The sequence below is a fragment of the Procambarus clarkii genome, chromosome 61 (genome assembly GCF_040958095.1).
Source record: "Procambarus clarkii isolate CNS0578487 chromosome 61, FALCON_Pclarkii_2.0, whole genome shotgun sequence".
Lineage (NCBI taxonomy): Eukaryota > Metazoa > Arthropoda > Malacostraca > Decapoda > Cambaridae > Procambarus > Procambarus clarkii.
In genome coordinates, this window is record NC_091210.1 from 3,131,046 (window position 1) to 3,143,189 (window position 12,144).

The 12,144-nt window shown below is 47.8% G+C and overlaps 1 long non-coding RNA gene across 1 annotated transcript in view; it reads right to left on the reverse strand.

The window, feature by feature from the left end:
• Positions 1 to 1,588: 1,588 nt before the first annotated feature.
• Positions 1,589 to 12,144, reverse strand: part of LOC138354009 (uncharacterized) — a 213,042-nt gene continuing 202,486 nt past the window's right edge. Inside the window, exon 2 of the long non-coding RNA XR_011223384.1 lies at positions 1,589 to 1,981. This is a non-coding gene — a long non-coding RNA (uncharacterized lncRNA). The remainder of the gene's footprint in view (positions 1,982 to 12,144) is intronic.

The window sequence follows — 12,144 nt, forward strand, 5'->3', positions numbered from 1 at the left end:
CCTTTGAAAAGCACAAGGGATTCATCAATAACCAGCTTCCGAGCTGGTACGTAGTAATCTCGGAACTCTCCAATCAGGTCATTTAGCACGTGCCTCACCCTCCAAAGCCTATCATCCTGTGTCTCGTCTGCATTATTTGCAAAATGAAGGCACCGTAGGATCAACAGAAATCTGTCTCGGGACATATATTTCCCGAACAATGGTGTTGGAACAGCATTGTCTTTGGTCCAATAATCTGAAATTACGTGTTTCACACAATGTTTCATCAACATGCAAATTGCGAAAAACACAGTTCACCAACAGTTGTCTCTTTCCAACGCTGTAATCTTAAAAATTCTGATACTGCCTCACCTTCAATGAGATCGGCCGCAAGTCTGTTCGTTTCGTGAACAACGTGTTCCATGAGCGGCTCATCGAAATATGCAGTAAAGAAGTCCATTTTACACATTTCGTCACCAGTATCAGGGAAAAGATCTGTAATTCCTACATCTCTGTTGTCAAAGTCGGGAATTTGTGGAGCAAAATCTTCCCCATCACTCCACACAAACAAACCTGCTGCCTTCCGAGAGTCATTAGCTGCACCACGGCGAGGAGTCCGGGGACCAGGAGCTGAAGCAGGCATTGCAACAGTAGGGGCAAGAAGGGTAGATGAGGAAAAAGATTTGGAACATGAGGGAATTTGTTCCTCAGTCGCCATATTGTTCCATGCTGCGGTGCTTGGCTGGGCAGGCAGCTGATGCGGCGAAACTCGATATCATAAACGTGCAATGGAACAAGTGAACGACGTGCTTGGGCGCGATGTGATGTTGAGTGGTGTTGAGTAGTAGCGGATAACTCATGTGACATCCTCACTTTCGTGGCACCAACATGTTCACCCTATCTGTTGTTTCTATTTCTTCAGGCTGTGTGTAATCTTCATCTATATCCGAGTCGTCAATATCAGATTCGTCAACGTCCTTGAACAATTCATCTGCAATTTTGTCTTCGGTCAAAGACTGTGCGGCGCGGTGCGCTGAGCGAGGTCGCACGCTGGGTCGTGATGCGCTCGCCATGGTGTCTGGCCACTAACTAAGGCCTGTGAAACAAAGGAGGCCTGCTCTAGATTTTTTTTCAAGATGGCGTCTGTTTGCAATCGCCCCTGGCAACAGTATGGGTGACCCCTTTACACCGCGGGACATTTGAATCGGGTCTGGCACCCTTTGGCATATATATACACGCCATGCGCACGGTGGGACATGTTACTCATGGCGTATATATATGCCATGCGCAGTTTAAGGGTTAAGAACCGTCAGTCCGTCGATATCGGGTTTAGTGACGAAAGGAGGATTGACAATAAAAGGTTCCCCTCGCTCTTGACGTTGGGTACTACAGTTCTATGGGTGCAAGAGTATGCCTCATCAAACACCCAGGCATCAAAACAAAAGAAGGCCAAAAGAATGATCAAAACAGACGCAAAGGTCAGAAGGAAATGACAAGTAGAAAGGAGAAGAGGGGGGGGGGGAAAGAAAAAGGAAACAAAAGGAAAAGGAAAAGATGTCCAGCAAAATTAGTGAGGGCAGCAGCAGGAGTACAAGGCCACAAAAGGACAGAGGATTGTCCCATAGAGCATCACACCTCAGTAGCCGCCCACCAAGCCCCCACACGGTATCAACGAGCCGGACAGGGAGGGGGCCTACTTTGTCAAGTTTTATTGTATGGTTAAAGTGGGGTAATTAACAAGTTAAACAAACAAACTTTACAATTTATAACAATTTTAACAGCGAATATCGCTGCACTATTCAAATGGGCGGTTGCGAATGTTCAACCCCCTATCCTTTGATATTAAACAATAGTGCATATATTTTAAATGATTATAACTGGATTGCTTTCATGCGAGAAGTTATCAGCGCTGGCAATACAGGTATGGTGGACACTACCCGGAGACCTTCGTGTTGCATTAGCAGGAGGTTGACGGTGGACAAGACCCAGACCTCCCTCACACCTGAAAACAACAAGACACCCTTTTAAAGTATATTTGTAAACAAGGTGCAAGTACCTACCAAACAAAATTCATCGCCAATGGAATCTGCGTCTGGGGATCTACTACACAAAATTCCCTATGATTCAATTACTCATAAGAAATAGGCAATTAAAGTTCTAATCTCAGACAGCATTCAGCACCCTTACATCCTGGAGCATTAAATATCAAATGCCTATACTCTCAAGTGCACTAAATCGATCAAACTGACCTGTAATACTAATCCTAACTTTAAACATTTAACACTTCCAAGACGGTTGTAACAGAACCCATGGGCATTACATGAGTAAAATATGATATTACAAGAATGCGACTCTTGGAAAGCTTGAATACAAGCAATTAAGGGTTTCATCGTACAATGATTTCCAAAACAGTTTTTAAACTAGACGTGAGGAATACAGCCTCTGAATTAACTAATAAATACATAGCACATAAATCACAATAGCGTGATGCATCAATGAGCAAATCCACAAGGGCCGTGACAAGGATTCGAACCTACGAATCAGTCTATTAAGGCAGCGTCTGGGATGCTCTCTGACGTAGGTTCGAATCTTCGTCACGGCCCTTGTGGATTTGTTCAATAAATACATGTTATGGACCCGAGCCCAGCGTCGTAACACGGTGCTGTGACGACAACGCCATCTGTGAGTTGGCTCCCGAAACCCCCTCCAAATGGACGACGCCATCTAGTGAGGACGAGATATACCGGCCACAGGAGCTGGTTTCCCGTCTTAATCAGCTCATGACATAGCCGCTGCTGACCTCTGGTGAGGTGGCGCTTAGACCGCAACGCCATCTATAGAGTAGATAGGTGGGCGTTTGTGTCTAAGCCGGTAAGTGAGGTGCCCTAGAGTGTAATTAGTACTGATGACGTGTCTGATTACAGAGTCGACCTGGGACTGCTGTATTGGACGTTGGATCAGTCTACCCAAGGCAGCCATAGTATCTCCACATGTTTGCTGCAGAAGCTGAGTCACCCCCCGAATGAACACTTGTGTTAACCTGCCTGTGACGTGGCAGAACCAGGAATTGTCGTACCCGGGGCTGACTGGTGGAGAAGACTAGCCACTGGGGTGTTGAGAGAGGAGAGTGATCAGCGGAATCACACGAGGCTCCTGCCTAGGGCTCGCAACCCTAGTATCGGTCGTGGAGTGCCTACGCAGCAGAGCTGAATGGAACCTGCCAGCTACAGGCTGGATTTGTGGTTGAAGGCCTCCACAACTGTGCACCCAGTGGGACTGTGATTTAGCTGGCCTGTGGCAGGGGTAGATTCGCCGAAGAGAATCAAAGGATTCATCATGAGCCACGAAGAAGAGAACCAGGGCAACTCATCGTGAGCACCGTCGAGCATCCCGCGTCTTCAGAGGAAGACGATTCTGTACATTGTGTATTTATAGCAACCCCGTGTGACAGTTCATATATTTATTTATGGTGGTGGTGGTGATTATATATACATAAACCAGTGTAATTGTATCCCTTCCCCTTTAATTTACTTGCGTTACAGAACACACCCCTTGAAAGCCACTACTAACTTGGGGCCGGATACCCAAACTCTAATAACATCAGAGAAGAACCCCAGTTGCGACCCAATAGGGCCGTAACAATACATAATTCGCATAATATAGCTACTTCACTTTTCCTTATCCTACGAAAGTATATTTTATTTCTTTGCCGTTGTCTGTTGATAAATCTACATATTCTACAATTAAGCAGTCAATGCATATTATCCCAACCATAATTTGCTAATTTTATTTACTAATTTATATATATATTAGTATGCTTCACTTTTTGGAGAAAGTTTATGCCATTCAGCTTAATTCAGTTAAAATATGAACACGTTGATTCCGAAATTTTCCAATTATCCAATTATTTCCGAAATTGTCACTATTTATGAGAAATATTCCTTAACAATTACTACTAATACTTCTAATAATATACCGCTATGAGGAATCGTCCTCTGTTAAGCTTATAAGACGACGAATTATTACGGCTTAAATTGAATTATGAGGTTTATTCCTGTTATTAAATTATGAGTTATAATAATATTACTGGGGTGACGTAACGTGTGACGTCAGCCACCTTCACGTCACCACGAAGATTGAGTAACAATTATTTCCTTAAGCCTCGTTGGTCAGTTAAAATGTGGAGATGAAATCAAACACTATTAAACTAATCAAGATATTCAGTTCAGAATCTGTAATTATTTTAATTAAACGGCCCAATTTCTAATTTAATAACTCCGGCATTAACGATGACGAGAGTGAGGAGGGAGGTATGGCCATATGGTTCAGAGGGCTTTAAGCTTGACAACGACGGTGAATCTTGATACATACTGCATTTTTATATCCTCAACGAAAGCTTAAGCCACAATTACATCCGTTAGCAGAAGACAACATTGGTTCTGTTCCAGTCCAGGATAAGTATCATCCATTTGTTATTAGTTGGACCCAATTATAGATAGTGGGAGTTGGTTAAATACTTTTTTGCCTATATTATTTAAACCATAGAATACATACAAATAAAAGAATAGGACAGCTTAGCAACCGAACTGTACACAAATACACAAACACAGAACGAAGCAAAAGGTTTACAAAATAGTGATGGTACCATACCACATCCGCCGAACAAGATACTTATGGGCACAAAAAGGACACTAACGAAAAAATATAGGTAAGGGAACATGGCAACACACATCACTAATAGTGAAAAATAATCACACACAAAGGCCACCAAACACAATGAGGCCGTTACCACCAACAATACAAGGAAACAAAACATGATTACACAAAACAGCCCATCAAGGAACACTACAAAAGGAAAAAGTCACAGCAAAACAAATTACAAGATAAATAACCAATCCCTGACCTGAAAAACAAAACACACCACCAATACACACAACCATCCATATTAGAAACAAGCAAAACGAACACACGCACCACGAAAGGCGAAGACGAAGTCCCAGTCACCGCTTACTGTCTGGATACCACCCAACATCTAGCAGGCTATTAACCTCCATCAACCCGAGTTCAGGTTGATACACTTTCTTGAAAGCATGGGGGCACGAAAAAGCAGAAGCCTCAAGGAGAGGTCACAGACCTACAGCACTAAAACCAAATCGGGGAGTTGCGTGGTGACCACCGGCCAAGTCGGACGTTCCCGAGGTCTCTCCGCTCCTGGCTAGTGTTTACGGTGGGTGATTGCTGGTTTGCCCTGCTGGTGGTGGTTTGGAACAAGGTCCTTGCCGGGCACTGTGTTGGTATGCTAGACGGCTCCCGCACCCTGACGATGTCGCTGAAATGTAGTGTACCGTCGTCGATGTCCGTGTTGGGTTACACGCTACGCTGCCTGTATAGGGGTCAACCACACACCTGTTATAGGTGTGGTCACGAGGGTCATCTGGCTGCAGCGTGCGACGTGGGAGCGACTGGTAGGGTGCATGTTTTTCGTGCGGAGGATTTTCTGCCCATGTTGCGTTCGGACGGTTCTGAGGGTGGAGTAGGTACTGTGCCTGAGGCACCTGATTACCTGTCTGCTGCTCCGCAAGTTGAGGTGGGTTCTATGGCCTGTGCGGCGCATCTGGTAACTGCTGTGGCCCCTGGAGTTGTTGAGCCGGTGTGTGGGGGTGTCGAGCCGTCGCCTGCACTGCGTGTAGTTCAGGATGTCCCAGTGGAGGTCCATGTCCCGCCCCTGCCTGTGGATGTGGTACCGGCTCCCGGGGACGCGGGTTCTGCTGTTTTGGAGGGGGGGGGGAGGGCTTCGGCAAGGGGAGGTGCCTGCCGTGCCTGTGTGTGTTGGCGACTGTAGTTCTGCTACTTCCATCCCTTTGGAGAAGCGAGCACGTCAGTATTCTGAGGCTGTTTCCCTGGATGATGTGGACAGTGTGGGTGATGTGGCCTCTGTTGACTCTTCGGACGGTGCGGGTGTGGCCTGGTTGGATGTGAAGATGGTGGCCGTGCCTGTGGAGGGGCCTGCTGGGCGTGGTGTAGTGCGCCTGTCTCGAAGCGTTCGCGGCGGGCTCTGAGTGTCTCCCCCCTTTGTGGTGTGCCTTGGGAGGAGGTGGGGGAGTATAGGGCTCTGGCGTCCCTCGCCGTGGATGATGGTGCTGTGAGGGGCTCCGAAGTTGCTACCTGTGCCCCCCCCCTACCTCCTCCTCCTCTTGCGTCTCCTGCTGTTAGATCCCTGCAGTGGGGGGTTGTCCCAGATGATCGGGACCTCGTCGTGGTGTTGTGGAAGGATGTGCGCCCGGGGGCCTCGACTCCTGTGTCCAGTGGTGGGGTCGATGCCGCGCCTGCATCCCCTGCGGTCCCCCCCTTCTTTGTTGCCCTGATCTGGGGGGAGCCTAGTCCCGACTGCTGGGGCCGTGATCTGCGAGGGTCCGGTGTTGGGCCCTTATCGGGATGCCCGAGTGCTTCTGATCTCGTGGTGCTCATCCACTGTCTGGGCGTCATGGGTGAAGGAGTTTGTTTATAGGGTGCCGGATAGGGTGTCTCAGTTGAAGGCACCACCTTGTGGCCACGTGTCCCGACACGTGGGTGATCTGGGACGCATACTGCTTGCGCTTTTCGGTATACAAGTTCCCGGAGAATTATTATTAGACGTCTTGTGCACAACACTATGCCATGCGTGGATCAGCTGCCGCCGTGAACTCGTCATCCCGCCTTACGGTGCGGCGAGTGTTCCTCTAACATCCACCTCTGTTTTCGTCGCCATTCCTCTATCTATGGCCGACGCAACTAACACTTTTGACTTTCTTCTCCTCCTAAACGTCAACGCGTCTTCCAACATCTGTCCTGGTGCAGTCATCGGTGAGGTACACCCTTCATGCAAACTGCACCTACTCTCAAGAAGAAAACCAAATCTTGCCTTGTGCGACCACTAGCAACAGGGTGAGTGTGCTCGCCTAGCTCTGGGCAGAGGCGGACTTAACGCCTGTGAGCTCCTAGTTTGCCGACCCGTGGTAGTTTGTGTTTGTGATCGGATCCTTGGGGGCGGTTGTGGCTGGAGGGATGGTGGCCCCCCTCCCTTCTGTGAAGCAGAGGGATACCACTGAACTAGAATTTACTGGCCCAGTGTCTTACCCGGCAGTTGAGGTGTGATGATATATATGTTTCGGGTGGATGTGGTGTCTGTGTGCTGCGTTCAACTTTTTTCTGGGCATCGAGCTGTTGTAAAATTCTGCTCCATGGCTATGTATCGGAACTTTGTTAGCCGCTACGACGGGAGGACGTTTACTCTGCCTGAGGGTGGTGGTTCGGTGGAATTGTCGGACAGGTGCAGTGTGACTACCTATGTGGCTGTTCATGGTGCTCCCTTTGAGTTCCCAGATTCTCTTCTCCAGCGCCACTTTTCCTGGTATGGATGGGTCTTTAATGTCCGGATGAATGCAGTCTCCTCGGGGTTGTGGAAGGTTATCCTGAATGGGACCCGCACTGTGGCGCTGCGCTTGAAGGACCACATCCCTTCATCTCTCTTCTGGGGATCATGGTACGCATATTCTACGAGGGTAAGCCCCGGACTCGTTTCCGGTGTGGACTCACAGGCCATCAGGCTGCAGGTTGCGATGCGAGCCAGGTCGAGCCTGTGAACCTCTTCAGGGAGAAAGACTTTCCCTGTTGGCAGTTCCAGACCTGTCGGACAGTGCTGCTGTGGCGAGTAATACTTCCCAGTCGTCTGGTACCCCGTTGTTGGTCTCTGATGCCAGCCTCGATGTAGCTGTAGGTGTCGGGGTGGTAGTTAGTGCATTCCCGGCTCCCGCACCTCGGCTACCCCTGCTTGCCTCGTCTCCAGTCAAATCTCCAGTTGTCTCTCCTGTGGTGTGGGGTCTCGTGCCCCCGGATGTCGAGGCTGCGCCCTGGCCTGAGCTGTCTCTTCAGCTCGTGTCGACGTGCACGCTGTGATCTCTCCTGGGGTGTGTGGTCTTGGTCCTGTTCCCCAGGTTGATGAGACTGCGATGTTGAGTGATCGTGCGCTGCGCGGAGTTGCACAGCTGACCAGAGGTTCTGCTACGGTGCCTCCTGGTGGGGGAGGGAGTTCCGACGACCTGCGACCTGTGTCCAAGCGTTCGTGGCGAGCTTTGAGTGTGTCTGCCTCGTGGTGAGGCCTGGGTTGACGTCCGGGTTTTTGGGACTCCAGAAGTTCGTCTTCTGTGGATAATGATGTGGGTGACGTTATTGAAGTGCATGCGGCTGCTGTGGGTCGTGTTGCAGCGGTGATGGGTCCTGTGGTGGGATTGTCGCCAGGCCCTGGTCCTGTATCTTCTCCGGCTGCCTCTACATCCCCGGTTGCTGATTCCCCATGTTAAGAGGTTGTTGGAGGGGGGTGGGGACTTGGTGCTGGTTCTTAAAGATTCTGCTCCGGCGGCCCTCGTGCCTCTGGCGTCCATGCCTGTGCCTTTCCTCACAACTGCCCTCGGTGGTGCCGATCGCTGCGCAGCTGCCCTCTGCTCAGCCGTCCTTTAATACTCCGCCCCCTGTGGTGTCGGCCCCTGCACCATCGCCCTTTGTGATTGTATCACTTGCAACTCTGCCCTGTGTCCGGCCGGCTCCTGTGCTTCAGTCCCATGTGGTTCCACCGTCTGTGTCAAAGAGCTCTGTGCGGCCTCTTCCAGTGATTTACGCCCCCGTGGTGGAGGGTGTCGAGCTGGATGATCCCGACTTCATGCATGGACCGCGAGGATCACGTAGTCACGTTAACGCGTCTGCGGAATTGTGGGCTCGGTGGGATGCATATATGAAGAAGTACCAGCGGCGTCTATATCCGGATAAATATGAGGATGATTAACTGTGTTCCTTGTTTTGTGTTGGTTTATTTCTTTTTGTTTTGATGTGCTGTGAGCTAGGGGTTATTTTTTCCATGTGTTTCTTGCCTGGTTCTTGTTGGTCTATAGTGCTCTGGTGTGTTTTTTCTGACTATTTCATTGTTACCTATGTTTATGTTACCAATTTGTGTTTTGTACGACTTTTGTTTGTTTTTCCTGTTCTAATGTTTGTCAAGGCAAGAAACACAGGAACAATGTGATTGATGATGTTTTTCTATTGTTGTATTTGTGTTTTGCCAAATAAAAAGAGGAAAAAAACAACAGGGTCGTTTACCCACCCACCCCACCTCGGTTCACTGGTAGAGGGGGACTCACTAGCAGGCATCGGCATAGGCAGCCCGTCCTCCAAAGACACAAAGTCCATTCCATGCACCCGACCACCCCCCTGCTTATGAATTTAAAACTGTTTACACATGACTGATGACGTCGGAACACTTCCAGAACTAGTGCTTCACTGACTAATTTTGTTCGAACTACAACGCTTTAAATGCTTCACCCATGTACTACAAATACAAATAATCACTAACAGAACCTAAACATCTAACCTAACCTATGCCAATATATATACACTATATGTAAAGTATTATAATAATTAATATATGAGAAAATTCCCGTTTTTAATGGACAGTATGTAAAAATTGATGAATGCATCTGTGGGGTCAACCACTGGATGTAATTGACTCGAGTCGAAGGCGGGTTGTGATCTGAGGATGGGTTGGTAAAAGTTACTACAAATACAATGGAATGGAATGATCAGGAGAACGTGCAAAGTCATTACAACTATTTAGCACTTTGAAGAGATCAGGATAATGGTTTGGGATGGGACACGAGGGGGGTGGGGGGAGGAATGCATGGTGCCCAACCACTTGGACCGTCGGGGATTGAACACTGACCTGCATGTAGCAAGACCGTCGCTCTACCATCCAGCCTAAGTGGTTGGGCACTACAAATAAAAATAATCGCCGACACCTAACCTAACCATTGCCTAAATATGCACAGTATGCTAATATAAAAATATAAATTTATATTCGAGAAAATTCCTGTTTTGAATGAACAGCATGTTAAAATTGTTAAATGCGACTTTGGGGGTCGAACGCTGCATGGAATGGAATTGGTAATTGGTTCGAGGACGGGGTTGAGAGATTGCCCAATACAGCACAGGCAGAACCCGAGAGAGAACCAGAGGGAAGCAATAGAGGCCATATTGCGAGAGATCTTTGCGCAGCTCTCTAGGAAATGGATGATAAAACTACACAGCAGAAAGAATACAGAAGAAAACATGGACTTTTCCTAATGAATTTGTACAATAGGAAACGGTACAACTGGAATGCAGCTACGATCCAACGATTCGCCAAAATAGAGGGCAATGGTATCAAGACAGAATCGACGACGATGAAGTCAGAGGCTGGCGCTCTGTTGGACGTCGCTACAAAGGCTACGTTATAGGATGGAACCGCAACTAAAGCTGATGCAGAGATGACTACACACAGTTGAGCCTGGCTCCAGGCTGGGCTCGGGGAGTAAGAGAACTTTTTAAATCCTCTTCAGGTATACAACGACGAAACCCAGAAACTGGTGAGGCAAGTGAAGTTGGACTGAAGACCTCTTGTACAAAATTGCCTTAAGCAAAGTGGAAACAAGGTTTCTTTCTAAAGGCTTGACCTTTGTAGCAGGACCACTTACTCTGGACCTTTGTTGAAAGGCGGCTCTGAGCCAAAGCAAAGAGTTGGGAAAGTTCAATAATGCTTGGGAACAAGCTATTGCCACATCAATGCTCCCAAAATCAGATGCCAAGACACAGAGGTGATGAAACTACCTTTCTAGCACTTACACCTTAGTTAAGAACCAAACACTGGCAAGCCTATACCTACCTGGGCAAAATGAATGTTTTTAAAGCAAACAAACAAAACCCTTGCAAACACAAAATGGAACCAAGCAGAAGTGGCGATGGGCCACCTGAAATTTAAATCTACGAAAAATATAGTAACTAGGCAAATAATGTTTTTATCGTTCCCAGTATAAAGAAGTAAACTAATGTTAGGACAAAGCATTTTGTGGGATTATGTACTACCTAGGATTCTAATAATGAGATTAGAGGTTCACAAGAGATTAGATGCCGTTTTGTTTTCTTCTACTTTAATGTTGATACATGAAATTTATACCTGTGAGCATGGCTTTTGTTTACAATAAACATGTGGACTAGACATGTTCCTCCTCCTGCCTTGAACGTAAGTGGCGACGAGGGTTAAAGCTGGGCGGATGGGAGGAGCACCAAGCCACAATAGTACATCATGTGAACCAGCAGGAAGACCTATAGACAACATAATTGTGTTCACGTTGGGTGTAGCCAAGCCGCTTCATTCCAAGTCAATTATTTTTTTTTTTTTATTTTTACTTTTACATGCAAGCATGCAAGTTAAAGACAATAAATACAATAAAACATAGCACAGCATTACATCAAGACAAGATCATAACACAAATTAGAAAACAAGCAATCATATCAAGCAAATAATGACAAGAAAACAAAACATAGTAACATATAACAAATCAGACCGAAGCACCGGCCGGAAGGGCCGACAAAGCACAACATGAAACATAAGAAAATCATAATACTACTACTACATGTTAGGCACAAAATAACACACAGGACATAGTAACAACACAGAAACACATGAACAAAAACAAAAACACAGTAGGGCAAGCAAACAGCCAGAGGGGCATACATCACTACATAAAGCACAAACAGGAAATCAGTGGGCATACTTTCCCGGAAAACAGGCCCACAGGAACTGCACATTAAACGCTTCCCAGAGCATCCACAGCCAAGGATCACAGCCAAGGGTCTCAGCCATCCACCGGGGAACCCATAAAATCTGGAACCCTGGCAACAAACACCTGCAAACATGGGACCCAGATGGTAGTACTGACGAGGCTAGTAACCGCCACTCGTCCCCACATGCAGGAAGCCTCCCCACCATGAAAGTTCTCTGGGTCGTCAGCCAGCATCAACTCCGCAATCGCAGACCAGTGACCCGATGGCATCACAGACGTCGGCAACACGTCCCCTGGTTTCCCAACGCGCACCCTCACAGGACTGCGTGCATCGTTCCGTAATGTCACTACCAGGCCACGCCCAGCACCAGGATCCACACCATCCCTGGCAGTGGAAGCCACCACACCCCGACTGCGGAGTCCCCCCTGGCGGAGAATGAACCGAAGGCACGTCCGAGACACTGGCCCCAGCAGGCACACGAACCTCCGCCACTAACTAACTGCGAAGACAGCGACGTATCCGGATCTACACCGTCAA